Raw genomic sequence first — 24,900 nt, forward strand, 5'->3', positions numbered from 1 at the left:
TTTGCTATCTTTATAATATCTTTATATATATATAGCATATTTGTATATATCAATATAATATCTTTATAATAGTACTCATGATAATTTCAATGTGCTATTAATATTTCTTTTGCACAAATTATAAGGTAAGCAGCACAGATATATTTGGGGTGTTAAGACTTGAGTTCTAATTTAATCTGGCTTTTTTTCCTTGGTTGACCAGCATGTTTTTTCTAAACTTTAGTTTTAATATGTGGCAGATGCGAAAAATAATTTCAAACTCATAAGATGGTTGTTCTTTAGGATCGAAGGGGTAACCTATACAGAGCAACTTGGAGTGTCCTTCCTAAATGGTAGATGCCATTTCTTCTAGGAAAAAAATGTACTAAAATAGATTGGAAAATGATGCTACCATATGCATTTCCACTGTTTCCATCATCACTTTAGACTTGACTTTGATCAAATTTTATAAGCGCTCTACATTATAATTTCATTACCTATACAGTAGCACTTTGTTCTCTTTCCTCCCTGTCTTACTTATTCTTTCCATAATAATCCAGTCTGCTACTTTGGATATGGAAAGACTTGGAAATCTGAAATGGAAAAAAAGAAGAAGAAAAAGATCTAAGAGATCTTTCTTTAACTCTTTTAACTCTCATAGCGGAGGATGCGATTCCAAAGCACATGTGTGCTCCTCAAAGCATTTAATGCAGGCTTCCTTAGACTGGGCCTGTGTGCTTTTTCCATCACTATTTCTCCTGTTACCACCATAAAGGCTGTTATTTACTATTCATTCAATAAATATTGGTAGGATGAACAACTAGATGAATTAAAACCTCTCCAACACACAGAGGATGTTTCCTTAGTTCCATCAATGATATTTAACCTTGTGTATATGCTACACAATGCTCATTACATACCTTTCCATCACTTACTAATTATTTCTTAGAGTAAAAAGCATATGTTACTTCTACTTAGTAGAGAAATCAGATCAATTAGATCAGGGGTTGGTAAACTATGGTCCATGGACCCTGCTGCGTACTTTTTGTAAAGAAAGTTTTACTGGAACACAATCATACCTATTTGTTTATTTATAGGTTATACATGCTTTCTGGTTACCATGGTAGAGTTGAGTAGTTGCTGTAGAGGCAAAATGGACCACAGAGCCTAAAATATTCACTGTTTGGTTCTTTACAGAAAAAATTTGCTGACCCTTAATTTAGAGGAATAAGATAGAGATTTTAACAGCAGTGTTTAGGAATCTCTGCACTTTTTAGAAAACTTCCTGGGGGGAATATCATGTGCATCATACTCAGCTTAGAACAGAAGACATGAATTTAAAGCTATGCAACAGATTTTGTAAGAGCATTTAAGATGTTATAGATCTAAATTAGTGCTGTCTCCTGTAGCACAGCTATTTATATCCTCTCAATCGTGAAAACACATTTGCCCTTTAAAGCTGGATTGAAACTTTGGAAGCATCTAAGGTTTTCTTACAGTGGCAAAGTGACTGAATAATGAGTTTGACAACTGGCAATACAATTTTGGTTTGAAAATGGAAGCAATGGTACTTATTGCCTAATGTGGCCTATAATCTGACTCTGAAGATAACTCCAAAAGAAGTGTTAAAAATATTTTATATAAAAGAAGCGTCAGGGGATTTGAGTTTTTGTTTTCGAGGTTAAAAATTCTCTAAGCTGCATCATCACTCAAGAATTTCGAGTCTCATCTGGTATGAACAGGTCATATAAACTTGAAGTTCATGCTGTCATCTGCAATATCGTATTACTTTTGTCTCTCAGACTTCATTCTAATTCTACTTTATTCTGATGAACATTTGGATCAAATAGGAAAAAAATAAACAAAGAACCACACTGAACGGTCAAATAAATTAATATGCAGTTTTGTCCAAAGTAAATTACAGAGCATCAGATAACATTCCTAATGTTTAGTAAAACTGACAATTGATTCTTATTCTGCTCAGGCAGTGTGACATTGCACATTTTTACTACATTGGTTGTGAAAACGTGTCAGCTTGAACATAATTTCTTAGGAATGTGAGGATATTAAATATTGCCTTGCAGATGCTCACAAAATATGTACCCATTTTTGCCATATGGGAGAGACAAATGAAAGTCTTCAAGGATCAACAAGAGGAAAACAAACCACCCCACATGCAGATAAACTAAGTGCCAACTTAGGATAATATCTTCTTCTCAAGTGTCAGGAATGATAAGAGAGCTCTAAAAAGTGATCTATGAATATACAATGGCACAAACAACAGGAAACAGCCTCTTATTTTGAAATAAATGGATAGACAATCTATTCTTATGTTTTAAAAATTATTGAGCCATGATGCCAGGGATCCCATGGTGACTATCCATGTCTCAGTTTCAAGCACAATGTAGAAACAACAACCCAAGATAATATTCCAGGATGTTATTTTTTTCAATATAAGAAATTATGGAACATTCAAAGAAACTATTGAACACCCAGTCCTCTGCAAATGGCTGTGGGATACATAAGAGTAGCTAATATTTAGGTTAATACTTTCCTATTCAGTTTGAAATCAATCTCACTCTTCTTCCCATCTCCTAAACTGGCTTCCTCTCCTATTTTTAATATCTCAGTAATTGACATTATCACAAATCCAGTTGGCCCTATAAGTCATTTACATTCCTCCCTTCTCGATCCCCACAACCAGTCAACAAATCCCATCACTGGTACCTAATAACTACATCTCTCGTCCTTCCCCTTGTCTCCATTCCATTGCTTCCATTTCAGTCAAGATTATCAACACAGTTAACACAGTCTACTTACCACGATGACGAGTCCTTGCATATCTTTTCCCCTTTCACTGGACCTCAGTTATACAGAATTAAGTGAATAATGATCCTCTTTGCATGGTACACGCTTATCATTTTTCCATACGAACAGTGCTGCAATGAAAATACCTATACTTATCTACCAGTGAATATACACAAGAATTTTTTTGGTGAGTGATATGTATCTAAAATTAGAGTTACTGGGTATGAATAGGTTAAATTACAAAGTAATCCCAGTTGTCTGAAATGGTTGTACTAGTTTACATCCCTACCAGCAATATATATGCAACCTTCTCGACCCACATTTGCTACAACACTTAAGATTGTCAAATTTTTCATCTTTATCAACTAAATGGATGAAAAAATACTTCTATCTTAATCATCACTTTTTCTGGGCCCTAATGAGGTGGAGCATCTCCTGTTATTAGCTCTAGCTATGCCTCATCCCTGCCCCTGATGGAACTACAAAATGCCCACATGCAAATACACATGCATACATACACTCCAACTCATACTCACACACCCTTCCCTTACATAGTTTTCACTCATCTGTGTCTCAGCCTAAACACCATCATCTCTTGAAAGGTGTTTTTTTCATGATTTCTTCTGTATCTGGCTTAGTAACACACCTTTGCACTCCTTACAACATTTTCTATTTCCTTTGTAATGGCACTGAACTATTCCACGTCAAACGGACATTTACTTGTTTGAATTTCCAAACAGGAGCCCATGAAATCAGTGACCATTTATCTCACATACTAGTGCACCTCAATGCATAATAGGATGAACACTAAAATTTCTTAAATGTTTGTTTTGCTAATCTTAATATAAATTTGTGCTGCTTCTAGTAAATTGAAAATATGAAAAAGTGCTTTCTACTTAGTGATACCAATTACTTTGGTTTTAATGTTCATTATGCTGTTTTAGCTTTCAGTATTTTTTAAATGTGTGTATGCGTATATGACAGAGAGAGAGAGATCCAAATAATATAGACTTACATATATAAGTACTTAATCCTGTTATATATATTCTTATCCAAAATTGTATACTTGAGACTTTAACATCATGATTACCAGAACATGAAACACTGTGAACCCCAAACACCCCAAGTGATTTCTGGTTGATTCAAAATGCATGTCCTGGAAAAGTTCCCAAATTATCCTATCTACTGATTTACTGTACACCTTGGCCATATTGATCCTCTCCTGATCCAGCTCCCTGGATTATTTATTCAATCATTCCACCAATACTTCCGAGCCCTTGAATATTCCAAGTATGTCTCCAGACTGAAGATAAGGTTGTGATCAGTACAGTCAAGGTTCATGTCGTCCAAGAACTTCCATGGAGGTGGGAGAAACCAATATTGTACAAACAAACAAATGAAAACACAGGATCATTTCAGAGACCGGTAAGAGTTAGGAAGAAATTTGATTAGAATATCCTGCTAGAATAACTGGGGCAATGACTGCTATTGCAGAAAGTGCAGTGAAAAAACAATGAAGTGACCTTTGAGCCTAGAACTTAATAGTGAGAAATTGGGCTGATGTTTATTTCTTCGAAAGTTGATGAAAGAAATCTTTTTGCCAGTTTTTTTAGTGCCCTTGATGAGATTGCCAATGTCATGCCAAGGATGCCACCTCCAAACACTTTCAAATGCTAGGGCACCCTACAGATTGCCACAGGGGTGCTATGTTCTGTGCATCAGAGAGGAGAGGGCCCTCTCCCTTGCCTCCCACCACATAAGCCCCCGAACACCCCAAGGCTTCACAAAAGATGCCCTTTACTTCAACGACTCTCCTTTGCTCATCGTCTTCTGCAGGCAATTTTCAAAAATTCAACAACAACAAAAACAAATTCTCTCCACAGGAAAAGTTTCTGTGTAATTCAGATGCTCTGGTTACAAACCTGAGAAATCCATATCCCCTCCCTCCAAAAATGACCTTCAAGGTAAAAGCTCTGACATAGACATAGTGCATAGACTTTTAAATGAGAAAGCTCAGATACAAAGCCTTACTTCGGTTACTTCTATGGTATTTAAAATGAGACATGCAATCTAATGGTGTCCTATGGCTTGAATCACCTACTAATCTTCAATGAGATATGTTTGAGTCTAGGGAACTCAAACCTTAAAGAGTACTCAGCAGGTCAGCTGTATCAGAAGGGAGTGGATGCCCAGTAACCACCCTTATAGATTCTGTTGATAGAGAGTAGAATTCAGGAATCTCAAACAAGCAAATGAGATCATGGTACACATGCTCATGTTTGAGAACTGCTGTTCTCTGTGACAGCAAGAACAAGAGCGATAATCAAGCTGATGCAAGACAAGCATCCGTTTGAAGGCTCTGAGGATCTGTTCCATGCCTCTCTCACAGCTTCTGGGATCAGCTGGCAATCCTTGCCGTTTCTTGACTTGTTGACCATCACTCCAATCTCTGCCTCAATCTTCACCTGGCATTCTCCTGAAGTCTCTCTCTTTCCTCTTCTTATAGGGATGGTTATACCGGCTTAAGGAGCCACCCCATTCCAGTATTACCTCATTTTAACTAATTACATCTGCGACTACCCTCTTTCCAGTTTCGGTACTCGGGGTTGGGACTTCAACATATCTTTTTGGGGGAACACAATTCCACCCATAACAAAGAGAAACTGCATTTTCAGTCGAGGGCTTTCTCATAACGATTTGAATCAGAACCTCCTAGAGAGCAGGGTAATGATGCAGATCTCTAGCCTCACCCCAGGACCCCTGCATCAGGATTTTCAAGGCAGTTGACTCCACATTGAAGATTTTTAAGAAACGTACAAATTCGTTTTAAAATCACTAACGTAAACAGATATCCTAATGTTTCTATGGTAATGCTTTGTGTTATTCATAACATAGTAGAACACCTTTTTGACATTGGAACTTGGGGCAAAATAGAATACTAAATTTTAAGTTAGGCCAGTGGCATTAAGCATTGCTTGTATAGGCTTGCTGTGTTACAAAAGTAAATAAATCGTTTGAAATTGTATCTGAAAATGAAGTATCTTATAATAGAGTTCTGTTTCTAGTACATTTTTCACACATCTCTTTATTCCTGTTTTGTATTAATCTTTATTCTTTCTTACATGTTTATGTTTCTTTTCCTTTGTAGATAAAGAATTCTTTCACAAACACATTTCCAATTTAACATATTCATAGTGAGTACTTACTATATATTTGTTTTGTGCTGAAAGCTGAGGAAATGATGTTTCCTAAGACTCCATCTCTTGGAGAAATTCTTGCTTTATCAGTGGAGAGAGAGAGAGACTTAGAACCTTAAAACAAATAACTACTGTGAAATATGTAAATATGTACTTAAACCTTAATGTGCACAAGAATCAACTTGGGATCTTGTTAAAAAATAGACTCTGATTGAATCAATTTGGGGTGGAGCCTGAGATTCTTCACTTCTAACAAGCTCCCAGGTGAGGATGCTTCTAGTTTGTGATCTATGGTTTAAGCTGGAAATAAAATGGAGATACATACATAATGACAGTGGAACACACATGGGGAAAAATTATGACAGAGAAAAAAGACGTAGATTTTGGACTTCAGCTATCACTAGGAGTTAATTGCCCCAAAGGATAAAGAATTTTCTTAGCAATGGGAATGGAATAAGTAAGGGTTCAGAAATGAAGAATAATGACTAATATGTGTGGTTAAACCCATGTTTTTCAAAAATGCACTTGTTAAGGGGGCTGGCCCTGTGGCCTACTGGCTCAGTTCAGCACATGCCACTTCAGTGGCTGGGGTTTGGTTCCTGTGCACCGACCTACACCACACATGGGTGGCCATGCTGTGGTGAGACCCACATCCAAAATAGAGGAAGATGGGCACAAGATGTTAGCTTAGGGTGAATCTTCCTCAACAACAACAACAATTTTAAAATGCACTTGTTAAAAAGGCAGATTCTTAGAAAATGACCTAGAAATAATGATTTAGAATTTCTGAGACTAAGGGCATGAGAATCTCCCTCTTAATTAAATTCTCAACTCCTTATCTGTCTCTGCCTCCTCTAGTTTGACAGCCCTGGGCTTGAGTTGTAGCCCTGGGCTGCAGGCTGGACGCCTGTAGGAGGAAAGGAAATCATGTTCTGAGCATATCCTTGAACACAGCTTAGGGCTTAGTGGTGAAGAGCATTCCGTGCCTTGCACAGGAGTTTGGATTTTACTTTTCAAAAGTGGTATTCAGACTTTTTCAATGCTTTGTTCTTGTTGGAAAAAAAAATTGAAACCACCTTCCATATGTGTGTCATTGTATTTTTAATATATATGCAGGTATAGTCATATGCATATACTGTTTTATTCTAAATCACAACTCTCTAGCTGATAGAAGCCCTGGACATCAGCCTTATGGGTAGCCTAACAGTGACCGATTTTTTGTCTCTGATTTTAAAAGATCTTGATACATTGCTTTTAAATGTCTTGAAATTTTTTTTTGTCAACACAAGCATTCTGTTCATCATGAGTGCTAATTGCCGTGAAGATGAAATTAAGGTAAGCCAAAGGCACCAGAAGCTGCTTTAGAAGCAACTCTTGTGTTCTCTCTCTCTCTCTCTATCTCAACAGCTGAAATGGGAAAGAGACAGAGTAAAATTGAGCTTCCAGATTCAATAAGACTCCCCCATGCTTCCTATTTACCTCTTTATATTGGAGTAGGAAATGTTTATAGCCTATTGGGTTACACAGCAAAACTATTTATAGCTGGCGTTGGTTGTCAGTTTCATGATAATTTTAATGAAATGTTCTCCAGTCCCTCCAAAGATAAAGGCTGTTTAAAGTATAAGGTAATGCTCAACAATTGCAGGGCTACAACCAACAGGGGACAACTGATGCGGTTATAAGCAAGCTGAATTGTTGGAATGCGACTGTTCTCTTCCAGCAGACTCCGTCACTTCTTTTTATGCTCTGGATAAACTATCCTACGTTGTAGTGAATAAGTAATAATGGATCATATCCCAGCTGTGCACAGTTTTGTGGATAGTAAAATAGGGAGCAACCAGGGATTTCCAATCTCAAATAACATTATGTGTGACAAGTAAAACTTCAGTAATTTGCAGGGAATAATTCTATACAAGAAGAACAAAAACCGATGGCTATGTGGCTCAATTCTTTACAGATAATTGGATCTGTGCTTACGACTTGAGGCTTGGGAATTTAATAAAAAGGGAATTCATCCTAGTTACCTCACTTATGATATTAGGCAAGTTGTTTAACTTTCCCCAAAGCTTGGTTATTCCCCTCTGTAAAATAGGAAATTGAATGAGATTTCTGTGTGGAAATCACAGAGAACATAGTGGTAGATAAAATTTGGTTGCAGCCTCTTCCACAAGCACTGGTTCCTTCTCTTCTCCCCATGTCCTCAGCTTTGGAAAGCTCCAGGACTCGGCTGTAGGGCTTTCCTCTCCCCTTTTTACAATCTCTCCCTAGAAAAGCTTTTCTTGCCGCCTGTTGTAAGAACTGCAGATATGCTGGTGGCTCCCGGGTTTTTATTTACAACCCAGACCTTTCTCTTCCTTGAACTCTGCCTTTGCCTATTGAATGATGGCAACTGCATACTCCACAACCCGCCTTAGATGTCTGAGGAGCATCTCCAACATCACACATTCAAAACCCAGATCTAATTTATTGGCTCCCCAAACCACTAACCTCCTGTTGCCCCGCTTTACCCTATATCAGCAAATAAAACGAATCCTATTGTCTTTAAGTCAAATTCAACCCCTCAGCAAATCCCATCATCTAAACTTTCAAAATACCCCTGAACCTCACTCATTTGAACTACGTTTACTGTTTTCATCATGGTTCAAACTACCATCATGTCTCACTTGAATTGTTACACTAGCCTTCTAATTGGGCTTCCTGCTTTGATCCTTGCCCAGACGCAGCCCACTCTCTGTTTAGCAGCAAGAGTAATTATTTTAAAGTGTAAGTGGCTTCCCGTATCTTTCAGAGCATAACCCAGGAACTTGCATTGGCTTCCATGGCCCTGCTGTGCCTCTGCCTTCACCCCCTTCTACTTGTCCTTCTTCACTTTGTTTCATCCGAACAGTCAAATTGAACAAGCTCCCATTGCCAGGCTTTTGGAATTGGTGGGCACTTTCATGAATTTGGGACATAGCTGCTATGGCTGGCATGGCTGGAGCATCTGGGATGGCTGAGGTCTCTCTCTATCCATTTGTATTCTCCTATCCTCAAGGAGGCTAGCTTGGTAGATAACTAGTAGTCAGATAACTGGGTCATAAGGTATTTCTATTTTTAGTTTTTTGAGGAATCTCCATACTGTTTTCCATAGTGGCTGCACCAGTTTGCATTCCCACCAGCAGCGTATGAGGGCTCCCTTTTCTCCACATCCTCTCCAACACTTGTCGTTTTGGATAAAGAAGACGTGGTATATATTTACAATGGAATACTACTCGGCTATAAAAAAGACAACATCATCCCATTTGCAACAACATGGATGGACCTAGAGGGTATTAAGCTAAGTGAAATAAGCCAGACTTAGAAAAACAAACACCATATGATTTCAGTAATATGTGGAATATAAACGAACACATGGACAAAGAAAACAGTTCAGTGGTCACCAGGGGAAGGGGGGATGAGGGGTGGGCACAGGGGGTGAAGCAGAGCACTTGTGTGGTGACAGACAAGAAATAAAGTACAACTGAAATTTCACAATGATGTAAACTATTATGAATCTCAATTAAATAAAAAGAGGCTACCTTGGGAATTTTCAAAGGGTAACAGAACGTTTTCCCACAGCAAGAGGGGACAAGCTCTAAAATATATGCAAGCCTCTGGTTCTTTCATGTGTGTTAATGTATCATTGACCAAAGTAAGTTCCATGATCAAACCCAAGAATGATGTGGGAGGGGATTAAAAAAGGGCATGCATAAGTGGCACTGTAATTTAATGGTGGCATTATTGTACCAATTTCATTGGTTTCCTATTGCTGCTATAATAAGTTACCACAAACTTATGACTTAAAACACATAAATTGATAAAGGTCCCACATGAGTCTGACAGGGCTAAAATCAAGATATTTTAGAGGTCCGTGTTCCTTCTGGAGGAAAACTCTGTTTCCAGAGAAGAATGTGTCCCTGCCTTTTCTAGCTTCTAGAGGCTGCCTACATCCATTACCCTTCTTCCATCTTCCATCTTCAACGCACATCACACCCACCGCTACTTCTATCATCACATCTCATCTTCTGACTTTGATCCCTTCCTCTCGCTTATGAGGATCCTTGTAATCACACTGGGCCCGACAGGACAATCCAGGATATTTGTCACATCTTAAAATCCTTAACTTGATCATATCTGCAAAGTCCCTGTGGCATGTAAAGTAACATACTTACTCCTTCCAGAGATTGGGACATGGATATTTTGGGGTCGATTATTCAGCATACTGTGTTTATCACATAATGTATTCTCAGGGCCTAAAAAAAACTCTGGTAGAGTTAGATATTTGTTGAATGAATGAACAAGTTGGAGTAAATTTAAAAACCTTTTTATGTTTATAAGATTCTCTAAAGAGACACTGTGTGTACAAGACAATTCTTCAAATATACTGATCATCTATGATGTATACAAGCATGTCATTGTTTAATGCATTGATACAAAAATAAGAAAGATAATATCTGTTTTAATACATTTATAATTGTGTTTGCAGGTGTATGTATGTGTGTACTGTGAGCACAGGATAAATGTAGTGGTTGATAATGCAACTGATATCGTAAAAGTTTTATATTTATTTTATCATAAAATGGTTTTATGCAACAATAATATTAAAAAATTCAAATATTATATAGTTCTAACTAATGTGCAATGTGTTTTTCTAAGTGTTTTACTTGTATTAATTCATTTAATCTTTGCAACAACCCAATAAGGTAGATACTATTAATATCTGTCATTTTCTGATTAATATACTGAAGAACAAATTGATTAAATGATTTGCCCACTATCTCGTAGCTACTAAGCAGAGGAATCATGAATGAAAGCCAGGCAGTTGGCTTCAGAATCGGCTACGTAAATCATTAAGCAACAGTGCTTTTCTGAAAACAAAGAGTTTTCTGGAAGATAAAGAAAGAAAAAAATTGCATCTGACTGGGATTATCAGAAAGACTTTTTTGGGTTGGTATCATTTATGTTCAGACATATTTTCCAGAGAAAGAAATATTCCAAGTAGAGAAAACAGCTTGAGATGATTCACAGAGGCAGAGAGAATCGGTGCCTCTATGGGGAATAGTGAATATTGTTTGAATGGAGCATCTGGAATATGTTTCCCTGTAGGAGAAATTAGGCTAAGAAGGTAGGTTGGGGATATGTTATGGGAGAACTTGACGAGGTGAGACATCTGCCTTAAATTTGGCAAACAATGGGAAGCCTAACTGGGGGAATATTCTGATTAAATTGGCTTTTCAGTTTGTTCTCACAATAGCATATAGGGGTACTTGTAGTATGTAGGGAAAAGTGAAGCATTTTGCGGAATTCCAGATAAATCACTGTTTATATGACTTAATGGGAATAAGTGGAAAAGGAAAGGAATAGATAAGATGAATGAAATTTTAAGAATTTAGCTTCTATATAACTTTTCAGCTTTATGAATTTTCCACCAAAAGTTAAGAAAAATCTAAAGACAGCTGATTTTTTAAGTTGGCATCATTTGGGGAAGTCATTATGTTATTTGTTCTATCGTTTGAAAATATTTAGCAGGCACTTACTGCGTACCATACACTATCCCGGTTATTGAAGTTTCACGAGCCAAAATACAAAGGCAAAAATACAAAGTGAAAAAGGGGACACATATAAAGAAATAATTTCAGCGTTGTTAAAATATAATCATAATTATGGCCTTAATGTAAGGAGGAGAGATAAGAAAAAGAGCTAGTTTTTCACAGAAAAAAAATGAGTTGTTTAATGTTCAGAACCAAAACAATAAGAAGTTAAAGATATCAAGGAAAAAATGGGAACTATGGATCTATAAGAGGGGAAAGAAATCAGAGTCAAAAATAAAGACTGGGTTACTGTATAGTCAGGATAGGATAACTATTACAACAAACAACCTTGAAATTTTGGTGGCTTTAAATAATAATGATTTGTTTCTTTCTCATGGCTGACATTAATGTTGGAAGTTCAATATTGGAAGGTTGGGGGTGGCTAGGTTTAGGGTGTAATCTGTTCTGCACACTCAGTTAAGGATCTAGGGTGCTTTCATTTAGCACTTTTATCCTCTTCTAGGGCCATGGAATCATCCACTGGATGAACAACACACATGCAACTGCCAGGGAAGAAAAGCCTGTGAAAGTGTATTGAGTATTGTAGGACGTATATTACTTCCAACTCAGCTCCATGCATTAGACTCAGCTTCCTTCAGGGGAGGCAGGGAAATGCCATTCAGCTGTGTGCCTAGAAGAAAAAAATAACCTATCTGAAATAGTAGTATCTTTACTGCGGTGGAATTTGCATAGATTGAGAGTTGAAGACATAGAAAGAAGAACACCCACAGGACTGACTGCAGAGGAGACATACAATGTTACCTTCTTGGACGATCCTACCATTCACAGGGCAGTTCCACGAACCAACAACGTTATGTACTATTAAATCAAAGAAAGAGAGAATTTACTACTGGACAAAAGTATAGTCAGTAGACTAAATGGTGCAGAGACTTTACATAGATGAAAAATGCATGTGGACATTTGATTTGGTAGTAAGAAACACTTTGGTGAATTCCAGAAGATATTTTACAATAGAGTGATGGCAGCGCAGAACCAATTTCATTTTGTTCCTACACCACACAAATTGTTGATAATTTGTTTGGATGCTACACATAGCCTGAAGTTAGAGAATTCTCAATTAAAATTAAGATATTTGTTGATATGTTCAATTGCTTTATTTCTCTGCCTATTTATTGATACTCACATTTCTTGGAATCAGAATGAAATTGTGTTCTTTTCCTTACTCCCTCCCCACAAAAAAATCTTAATAACATTAACCACACTTTCCAAACAGGAATTGGAAACAAAAACTTTTACTTCACTCTTAGCAAAGCTTTGAAAATACTAGAATCAGTTGGAATGTTTCTGCCTCCTTTTCACCCTCTACCTTCTTAGCAGGGAAGCACCAAGGCAGGGCAGAGAAAAATGATGGAGTTGCTTTTGTATGTAACTGTCCAAGGTTTACTTATCTCTACCCAAGCCCATCTCCACCCTTATCCTTCCTAGTCTGGCTGTTTACTTCAATATAGTCTCCATTTTTTCTTGATGTAGTTCAAATTGGGTTTCTTTCCCTTGAATTGAGTGCTAACGCACTTGTAGACTTTTACATAAGAAATTTGGGGAATAAGTTCTTCTACAAAATTTATTTAAGGGTAAAGGAAGCTCAGGAAGAAGGAAAAATAGTAGGAATTAAAGGCTTAAAAGAAAACATGTGAACATGAAGAGATGTTTACCTGTGTCTGAGGAGTACGGGAGAATGGGAATCCTCAACGGATGCTCCATTCCCTTACATTTCAAATGAAAGATCATTGTTGTTTTGTTGCATTTTATTTAGGCCTTTCCTTCCTTTTGTACTGAAGTGTTTATCTTTTCAATATGATTATGATAACTCTCACACATCACTTCACAAATCTTGATAGATACCTAAGATAACAGCTTTGAGGAAGACTTTCTCATAATTCTCAGAAACTCACTGGGTGATTTCCAGGTACCATCTTGCACTAACATATGAACAAGTACTTATTTTATTAATTAATTTTGAAATCCCAGTGTTTCACAATGGAGATCTCATTTTTCTTTAAAACTAGTTAATTACTAGCAGGCTGTCTTTCATCAACACTCTAAAACACGGTAACAATACAATAATTTGCTTTTTAAATTAGCTAAGTTTTTTGTTGTTACTTTAATGAGACTATCCTATGCGTTCAAAGAAGGTCATATATATTGGAAACATAATTATATTGTTAGGGAATTAACTCAAATTTCTAGAAAGTAATTTGGGAATATTTCCTAAGAATCTGAAAAGTGTTAAGGTCTTTTGACCCAACAATTTCTCTTGTAGAATCTACATGAAAACATAATTCAAAATAGTGGGGCAGGCAGAAAAAAGACTAATATATAAAAATGTGCATTGCAAAAATTTTTATGTTAAAAAATTTGAGATAACCTGTGTAATGAAACTGTTTTAAAATATGCCATATCCATAAAACAAAGATTATTTAACAATCAAGTGATATTTAGAAGTTTTTATAGCATGAAAAATATGTGCAAAATTTCTAGTGTAAAAAGTTATCAAAGTGCACATTATAATATTGTTATGTTAAAATATACATTAATAAGGGCATTGAGGGAAACAGACCGAAAGGTATTTTCTGATTTTCTCCTTATAAAATAAATAGTTCTCATGCATATTAAAGTCAACATATAATTTAATCTAGTGACCTTATATCTGCTAGATTTTTGCAATGGTTCAGAGAGTGATATTGGATAATACTGGAGACACTTGGGAAACGAATTTGAGGAAAAAAAATCCATCAGTTAATACAGTTATTCCCCAAGTTGATGATACAGAAACAAAATGAATTTTCTACCTTCAGCATGGTTGAATAAACAACACCATAGAACCTCAAGGATGGAATGAGCACTGGAGATGTCACTTATTTCATCCCTTGCTGTCTATAAACTGCCCCTAGAAAAATGAGAATGTATCCTATTTTTTATTATAATTCTCTAGAGAAAGCATTTCTAGAACTTCTCACTTTAACCAAGTTTATTCAATATTTCAAAGTTCTTTTAAGCTGATACTTCTTTCTCAAAAACCCAAGGCAAAAATATTAAATAACTTTCTTTGGAGAAATTTAAATTTATTCTTTTGGTGAGAAAGATCGGCCCTGAGCTAACATCTGTGACAATCTTCCTCTATTTTGTATGTGGGATGCTGCCACATCACGGCTTCATGAGCGGTGTGTAGGTCCATGCCTCGGATCCCAATCCATGAACACCAGGCCACTGAAGTGGAGCACATGAACTATGCCACCGGGCGGACTGGAGATTTAAATTTTTTAATCATCAACTTGAATTCTTTACATTCTCATTGGTCACTAGTCATTTTCTAGTTTTCTGCTTTAGTTAAAATGGTTTTATATCCTTCAACTTTCCCCAGTCAATGTATGTTGTTTTTCAGTCCATTAATTAGTATTGAACTCTTTTCTGAATAGTCTCCAGTTTCTCTGCATACCAGTTAATGTGTGTAGTAAAGAACTGATTGAATCCTAATTCTTTACTTCATAAATTCTAGTATTCACTTTAATTTCTTAATATATTGCTCAAACTAAAATTTTGGTGTTAATTATAAACATGGCCAATATTTTGTCACTTAAAAGTTTATTGTTAAGGAAAATAGTAGCACTCAATGAGCATTATTATATATCTGCCATCAAATTTTCTTTATTATGATCTCAGAATAAGGTATAATTTCAAATTTTTCAATATCAGGCTTTTATCTTTTAGTTAGGTTGCTAAAATAGCATGCCAACTTCCTAAAGGAACACCTATATGTTGCATGATCCTTCCATAATCAAACTTACAAAAGCATCATTCTTTAAAATGAAAATATAATTTTACCATACTCTCCTCAAAAAGCTTATAATGACTATTGCTTATTAGGTTAATTTTTGTGTGTAGTAAGAACACAGTATAAGATCCACTCTATTAAATATTTATGTGCCCAGTTCATTATGAGCTATAGGCAAATGTATGGCAGATCTTTAGAACTGTTCACCTTGCACAACTGAAATTGTTTACGTGTTGAACAGCACTTCCCCATTTACCCCTCCCCAGCCCCTAGCAATCAGCTTTCTACTCTACATTTCTACGAGTTTGACTATTTTAGATACGTTACATTAGTGGAATCATATACATTTGTCTTTCTGTCACTGGCTTATTTTACTTAGCATAGCATCCTCCAGGTTCATCCATATCATATCGTCACATGTGACAGGATTTCCTTCTTTCTTAAGACTGAATAATATTTCATTTCTATGCCACATTTTCTTTATCCATTCATCCATCCATCCATGGACATTTAGGTTGTTTCCATATGTTGGCTATTGTGTATAATGCAGCAATGAATTTGGGAGTACAGCTATCCCTTTGAGATACTGAATTCAATTCTTGATAAATTCCCAGAAGTAAGATTCTGGATCATATGGTATTCCATTTTTAATTTTTTGGAAAAACTCCATACTGTTTTCCACAGTGGCTGCACCATTTTACATTCCCACCAACATTGTTCAAGTGTTCCATTTTTTCCACATTCTTGCCAACACTGTTTGATATCTTTTTTGTCTTAATACTGGCCATCCTAAATAGATGTGAGGTGATATCTCATTGTGGTTTTGATCTGCAGTTTCCTGATGAGTAATGACATCGAGCATCTTTTTGAAATCTGTTGGCCATTTGCATGTCTTCTTTGCAGAGGTGTCTGTTCAAGGCCTTTTTCCATTTTTAAATCAGATGGATTTATCGCTATTGAGTTCTGGGAGTTCCTTACATATTTTGAAAATGTATCCCTTATCTGATATATGGTTTGCGAATATTTTCTCCCATTCTGTAGGTTGCCTTTTATCTCTGCTGTTTCCTTTCCTGTGTAAAGACTATTTAGTTTGGTATAGTGCCACTTGTCTATTTTTGCTCTTGTTGCTTGTGCTTTTGGTGCCATATCTAAGAAATTATTGCCAAAACAAATGTCATGAAGTTTTCCCTGGGTCTTACATTTAAATCTTTAATCCATTTTGAGTTATTTTTGCTTAGGTTGTAGACAGAAGTCCAATTTTATTCTTTTGCATGTGGATATCCAGTTTTCTCAACACCATCTGTCGAAGAGACTATCCTTTCTCCATTGTGTCTCTTTCCCATTGTGTAATCTTGACCTCTTTGTTGAAGAATAATTGACCATACATCTGTAGCTTTATTTCTGGGCTCCCAATTCTGTGTCATTGGTCCTTATGCCTGTTTTTATGCTAATACCATACTGTTTTAGTTATTGTAAGTTTGTAATATATTTTAAATAGGAGTGTGATGCCTCCCTCTTTGTTCTTCTTTCTCAAGATTGTTTTGGCTACATAGGATCTTTTGTAATTGCATATGAATTTTAGGATTGTTTTTTGCTATTTCCATAAAAAATTTCGTTGGAATTTTGATAAGGATTATCATGAATCTGAAGATTGCTGTGAGTTGAATGGATTTTCAAGAATAAAAATTCTTCCAGTCCATGCATATAGGATTTATTTCCATTTATTTGTGTCTTCTTTAATTTCTTTCAGCAGTGTTTAGTCGCCTTCAGTGTACAAGTCTTTCACGTCCTTGCTTAAGTTTATTCCAAATTCTTGTTGATGCTACTGTAAGTGAGATTATTTATTAATTTTTTTTGGATACTTTGTTGTCAGTGTATAGAAACACGACTGATTTTTGTGTATTGATTTGGTATCTTGTAACTTTAGTGAATTTGAAACCGCCAATAAAAAAAAAGCCTTGGACCACATGACTTCACTAGTGAATTCCATCAAGTATTTAAAGAAAAATAAACATCAATCTTCTCAACTCTTCTGAAAAACTGAGAAGAGAACATCTCTAAAGTCATTTTTATTGGCCAACATTACCCTGATACCAAAGCCAGACAAAGATATACAAGAATAGAAAAAAAAACAAACTAATATCTCTCATGAATACAAATGCAAAAATCCTCAACAAAACATAAGCAAACCAAATTCAACAATGTACTAGAAGAATCATACACCATGACCAAGTGGGATTTATTCCCTGGGATCCAAAGACAATTCAACATATGCAAATCTATTAATGTAATACACAACATTAACAGAATGAAGGATAAAAATCTTATTAGATTAATTTTAAAATGTTTTGCTTACCAGAGTTTCTTGTGCACAGGATATTTGGGAAATCTTTGATTTGGAGTAGGCAAATCCAGTTCGTAGAACAAAATATTTTCATAATTTATATTACTAGATTTTATCAACAAATAAATTCTAAACTACAGCGAATTTAGAGGAGGGGGAATTAAATTCTAGCCTCAAACCTGGAACAGGATGTGGGGTGGGTATTTGAGGAAGTGTTGGTGAGAGAGGTGTAGAAGTAAGAAAACATAACAGGTTTTAGTTACCTATTCGTGGACCAATGCTATGTGGAATATTTTACATTTCCCATCTTAGTTTTTTTTTTTCTTTTTCTCAGCATAGAGGTTTAATTGAAACACAGTAAACTGTATATTTTAAGTGTACAATTTGATGGTGTATATATACTTCCATGACACCATCGGCACAATAATGACAATGAACATAACCATCACACACAAAGTTTCATCATATCCCTCTGTAAGTTCTTACTCCCACCTCTCTCACTCCCAGCCTCCCAGGCAACAATTAACGTGTTTTCTGTTATTAGAAATTAGTTTGAATTTTATAGAATTTAATATAAATGGAATCATACATTATGGACTTCATTTGTTTAGCTTCTTGCACTCAACATCATTATTTTGAGATCTGTCCATGTTGTTATACGTATTGGTTGTTTGATTCTTTTTATTACTGAGTAGTACTGAGTTGTGTACAGAACCACAATTTGTTTATCCATTTAATTGTCAAAGGGCACTTGAATTGTTTTCTCTTTTGTGGTTATTGCCAACATCTTCTATGAACATTTTGTACAAGTCTTTGTAATGGACATGTGATTTTTCTCTTTGTTAAATATCTAGAAGTAGAATAACCAGATAGTATATGTTTACATTTTACCAAAGTGTCAGCCTGTTTTCCAAAATAGGTACCATTTTACATTACCATTAACAACGTATCAGAGTTCCGGTTGCTCTAAATCCACAGCAACAGAAGTCTTTTTTGTTTAAGCCATTCTAGTGGGTATATAGTGGTATTTTATTATGGTTTGAGTGGACATTTCCCTACTGGCTAAACAAGATTGAGCATTTTGTGAGCTTATTTGCCATCCACATATCTTATTCACTAAAATATCTATAAAAACTTTTCTGCCAATTATCAATTAGGTTATCATCTGGTTATTGAGTTGGAATAAATTTTTATATATTTAAGATAACACACATATAATTCGTATATGCTGGTAAGGATGTAGAGAAGCTGGATGACTTATAAATTATAGGAGGGAATATAAAATGTTATAGCCAATGTAGAAAATAGCTTAATCTCAACATATAAGTACCATATGACTTAGAAATTGCATTCCTGGGCATTTATCTCAGAAAAAGGAAGACTTATGGTCACACAAACAAAAATGTGTACGTGAGTGTTTATAGAAGATTTATTCATAATAGACAAAAACTGGAAACAAACTGGATGTTTCTTTAAGGGATAAATAGTTAAACAAACAGTAGTATATTCATATAACAATGTTAGCAATTAAAGGGAATGAACTATTGATACATACAACATCTTGGATGAATCTCATTTTCACTAAGTGAAAAAAAAGCCATCCTCAAAATGTTAATCTGTGATTCCAATTATGTTACATCTTTGAAATGACAAAATTTTAGAAATGGAGAGCAAATTAATGTTGATAGAGGGTAGAACAGGGAGTGGGGGAGATGAGGGGCTGCATGGGAGAGAGGTGGGTACGTTTATGAAAGGGCAGCACCAGGGAGCTAAGTGGTGATGGGCTGTGGGGGAGGATACACGAAGCTACATATTTTGTAAAATTATATAGAACACACACTCATGAGCACAAGTAAAACTGGTGAAGCCTGAACAATAATGGCGGATTTTATCATGTAAATATCTAAGTTGTGATATTGTACTATAGATTTTCAAGATATTACCATTAGGGGAAACTGACTTAAGAATATCCATGGTATTTCTACATTATTTCTTACAACTGCTTCAGAAACTACAATTATCATAATAAGAACTTGAATCAAAAATGAGTATTTTATAGCTAAGTGCAGCACACAGCTCTAACATGAAGGTGTTATTAATACATCCAGTAATTAACAAAGTGCTCCCAGGTTTTATATTTGGTATAATCGTCTCTGGATGATCAGTAAAAATGGGCAAAGCCACAAAAGACTGCAGCATTGCCATTGTAATATTCTTATCCACATGTCAAGATGGAGGGATTTAAAAGCCTTTGAACTCCTGGAAAACAACATACTTGACAAAGATTAATATTCTCAGCTGAAATATATGGATTTTGATATAACTTGGGCCCTGTATATTGGAAGACTGAGGGAAATGATTGATTTTTTGTAAATGTTTATTCATTACAACTGCAGTTTTTGACATTGTAAATACTTTCTCGTTAAGCAAACTAGTTGAGATTATGTAACAGTAAAAACTGCTATATATTTAGCCTACTTAAGCCTAGGTGAGAATAAACTTGTTACTTACTTGTACATCTACACACAAAAAAATTGAATCTGGACACAGATCTTACATCCTCCACCAAAATTAATTCAAAATGGATCACACATGTTATTGAAAACTACAAAACCATAAAACTCCTAGAAAGTAACATAAAAGAAAATTTAGATGAATTTGGATATGGTGATGACTTTTTGGGTACAACACCAAAAGCACAATTCACAAAAGAAATAATTGATAACCTGGACTTCATTAAAATTAAAACCTTCTGCCCTACATCATACAGTGAAAAGGGAATGAGAAGACAAGGCATAGACTGGAGAAAATTCTTGCAAAAGCTGCATCTGATAAAGGCCTCATTCAAAATACATAAACAACTCTTAAAACTCAAAAATAAGAAAATAACCAAATTAAAAAATGAGCTAAAGACCTTAACAGTCACCTCGCTCAAGAAGATTTGTTCATTATTGCCAAAACTTGGAAGCAACGAAGATGTCCTCCAGTAGATGAATGGATACTACTACGGTACCTCCAGACAATTGAATGTCATTCAATACTAAAACGAAATGAGCTATCCAGCCACAAAAAGACACAGAGGAACTTTAAACGCATATTACTAAATGAAAAAAGGCTCTCTGAAAAGGCTACAAACTGTGTGATTCCAACTATATAACATTCTGAAAAAGGCAAAAGTATGGAAATAGTAAAAAGATCAATGGTTTTGGGGGTTCAGGGGTGAAGGGATAAGTAGAGAGAGCACAGAGGATTTTTAGGGCAATGAAAATACTCAAAACAGTACCATAATGATGGATGCATGTCATAATACATTTCTCCAAACCCACAAAATGTATACCACCAAGAGAGAACCCTCATGTAAACTATGGACTTTGGGTTGTTACTATGTGCCAGTGTAGCAGGGTTATCAGTTGTAACAACTGTTCTACTCTGGTGGGGGATGTTGATAATTGGGGAGGTTATACATGTAGGCGTCAGGGTTTTGTGGGAAATCTCTTTCTCCTCAATTTTGCTGTGGACTTTAAACTGCTCTGAAAAAACAAAGTCAATAAAAATGTTTTAAAATAGAATATACCATCTGGCTTGGAAATATCAGTTTCCTTCATAAAGGGGATAAGCTGTTCTTTTTTTAGTTTAACCCAGCTGAAACCGAGAATGTCTGTAGTTTCCTTGTGAATTACTACTTCCGAGAAGGAACTGGTAACTTATGTGCCTATTCCTTTGGTTCCATTTCCACTGCTACTTCAGTCATAAAGAATTTATTACACTTTGCAACTAAATTATTCTAGCTGCCTGCCTCGTATTCCTTCAAACAGTTCTGAACATTACTTATTTTATAACACCTCTTTAATTTCATCACTTCCACTTTTAAAACCTCTTGCCTACAGAATGAAGGCTTTCGGTTCTCTGTTGTGTCATTCTTAACTGCCCTAACTCCCCTCTTTATAGATCCATCTTTAGCAAAACCGTCAATAGCATCATTGTGCTTTTGACCTTTACACATTTATACCTCAAAACATTTGCCCTTGTCAATCCCTATTTTGCTTATATCGCCATCTTATCCAAAGCTCCACCTTGAAATTCTGTACATTTTTTAAAGGCTGGATCATATTTAAAGACTGGTACCTTCTCTGTGAAGCCTCTTATGATCACTGTAGGTGAAAATGACTTCATTCCTTTCTTTGATCTCTGAACACTTATTACTGTTGCAACAGACCACAGACAGAACATCAATTATACACTTCTTTTTTTATAGTTACTTGATGGTATATCTTTTCACCCTGTGTGGTAAATTCCTCTGGATAGAGACTGTTTTAAGTTCCTTAAAAATTCCTGACAGACAGAAACTAGGAATATCACATCTACAATGATGTCTTAAATATAATGACTATATACTTATTTGTTCAACGAATATCTCTAAAATTATGATTCATTAAATATTACTGCCTGGCAACAATTTAATTCATATTTATAGAGGGTTTATTTTGACCCAGGACCTGAACAAGGCACGGAAACTGCAGAAGTGACATTAACAGGCCACATGCTTGCAAGGAGTTTATTCTGACAAGAGGTTCAAACTTAAATTAACAACATCAATAAAATAAGTTGTTGATTTGTATCGGTAAATAGTGTGTTCACAGACAAAAGAGTTCTTAACCAGTCTTGGTATCATAGATATTTATGCTTGATCTGAGTCAAAAGTTGAAGGTAATCTGGAAAATATGGTATATAAAACATTCCAAGAAGGAGGTGGGTAAAGAAACATGAGATTGTGTGGTTACCAATGAAATACAATGTTGGTGTGCAGAAAGGGCTGGAAATGAGACACAGGGAGAATAAGTAGTAGTTTCCAAATCACAGAATCTGGTCTAAAATTATGAGTTTGAAAGGCAAAGAACTGGATCCCTCTTCCCGACTCTGACATTAGTGCACAAGTAGGTCCTTGTGTCAAACATTAGTGGTCATGAATCTTTCTTTAATTCTTGTTTTTTTCCTCCCCTTATTACCAACCACATTTCGCCTTGACTGAGAGAAATATAATCATATTACTTTGATATTATCAAAGCCTCAAATCAATAACTTGGTTAAGTACTCAAACCTAGTCATAGCATTATTATGTAAACTTAATATTTATTGACCAATAAAGTAAGCCATCAAAATGAAAGAGTCCTAGATCTTGGGGTTTCAAGAAGAATTGAGAGTACTTATGACAGAATAAGGTGTTGCTTGACCAAGAACACTCTTATTTGGGGCAAAGCAAATATTTTAAGTGAAGGACCATGTTTCTTGGAGTAGGACTCTCCTCTCCCTTATAATCCTATAGAATTTTCCCATTTAAAACTGTATATAGAAAAGAAGAGGTATCAGAACAATTGTAAGGAATTTTCTAAAAATGAATCATGGAAATTGGTATGGTGAAGGAGCTAAAGTCCACAGGTTTAAGCAGACGTGATGTTTTTTTCAGCTTTATTGAGGTTTAATTGACAAATGAAATTTTAAGCTATTTAAGGTATACAACATGATGATTTGATGTACATATACCTTGTCAAAGGATTCCTCTCATTTAATTAACACATCCACCACCTCACATATTTAATTTGGGGGGGTGAGAAAATTTAAGTTCTCTTAGCAAATTTCAATTATACAGTACAGTGTTATCAACTATAGTCATTAGGTTATACATTAGATCCTAAGACATTATTCATCTTATAACTGAAAGTTTGTACCCTTTTACCAACCTCTCCCTATTTCCCCAACCCCTAGCCCCTGGAAACCACTTTTTCTCCTCTCTGTTTCCATGAGTTCAGCTTTTTTTTTTTTTTCAGATTCCGTATATAAGTGATACCATGCAGTATTTGTCTTTCTCTGTCTGGCTTATTTCATTTAGAATAATGTCGTCAGGTTCATCCATGTTGTTGTAAATGGCAGGATTTGCTTCTTTCTCAAAGCCGAATAATATTCCACTGTATGTGTGTTGTCACGTTTGTATGTATGTATGTACGCATGCACATTTTCTTTTTCCATTCATCTGTTGGCGAACATGTAGATTATCTCCATATCTTTGCTGTTGTGAATAATGCTTAAACAAACATAGGAGGACATATATCTTTTTAAGATAATGGTTTTATTTTCTTTGGATATAGCCGGAGAAGGGACTGCTGGATCATATGGCAGTTCTATTTTTGCTTCTTAAGAAACCTCTACATTGTTTTCCATAGTGTCTCTACTAGCTTACATTCCCACCAACAGTATACAGGGGCCCCTTTTCTCCACATGCTCGCCAGCTAGGAGTTTTATGGTTTCAGGTCTTCCATTCAAGTCTTTAATCCATTTTGAGTTGATTTTGTGTATAGTGTAGGATAGGGGTCTAGTTGCATTTGTCTGCATGTGGCTATCAAGTTTTCCCAACACCATTTATTGAAGACACTGTTCTTTCCCCATCGTATATTTTTGGAAACTTTGTTAAAAATTTATTAACCATATATGTATGGATTTATTTCTAGGCTCTTCATTCTGTTGCCTTGATATACGTGCCTGCTTTTATGCCAATATCATACTGTTTTCATTACTATAGCCTTGTAATATGGTTTGGTGATGCCTCCAGCCTTGTTCTTCTTTCTCAAGATTGCTTTGGCTATTTGGGGTTTTTTCTGTGATTCTATACAAATGCTAGGATTTCTTTTTCTGTTTCTTGAAAAATGCCTTTAGAAATTTGATAGCATCTGGGAAAGTATGTATTAAGGCCCTTCCAGGGAGAAACTAGGTGATGGGTATTTTTGCCTGCTCCCTCTGCACTGATGCTGGGTGTATAGCCATAGGGGGAGTACTCCTGTGCCTTAAAATTTTCTTCTTTGTTTACTACAGTCCTGTGGGACTCATGAATGTATGCCCCATTCGCTATTAGAGTCAGTCATCAAGGGACCCACCCTCCAGGGGCAGTCACAAAAGTTGGGTTGCTAGCCATGTGACAAGCTCCTTCCAGGGAGACACTGGTGACTTGGTTTTATTGTTCAGGTAGGACAGAGGGCGAATGAGGGAGAAGTGTCCACCAACTTTCTCCATCTCTGAGGAGGCTAGGCCAGCCCCTCGTTGTGTGCTAAAACTAGAAACTGGACCCTCTGGAAGTTAGGCCCTTTTCAGGAAAAGACTGGGAGATAGGTATTTTGGCCT

At 35.8% G+C, this 24,900-nt stretch overlaps 1 long non-coding RNA gene across 1 annotated transcript in view; it reads right to left on the bottom strand.

Annotated features, from left to right (window-relative positions):
- Nucleotides 1–2,799: 2,799 nt before the first annotated feature.
- Nucleotides 2,800–24,900, bottom strand: part of LOC139078420 (uncharacterized) — a 291,169-nt gene continuing 269,068 nt past the window's right edge. The window contains exon 5 of the long non-coding RNA XR_011531353.1: nucleotides 2,800–2,918. This is a non-coding gene — a long non-coding RNA (uncharacterized lncRNA). The remainder of the gene's footprint in view (nucleotides 2,919–24,900) is intronic.

Source organism: Equus przewalskii, chromosome 22 (genome assembly GCF_037783145.1).
Source record: "Equus przewalskii isolate Varuska chromosome 22, EquPr2, whole genome shotgun sequence".
Classification (NCBI taxonomy): domain Eukaryota; kingdom Metazoa; phylum Chordata; class Mammalia; order Perissodactyla; family Equidae; genus Equus; species Equus przewalskii.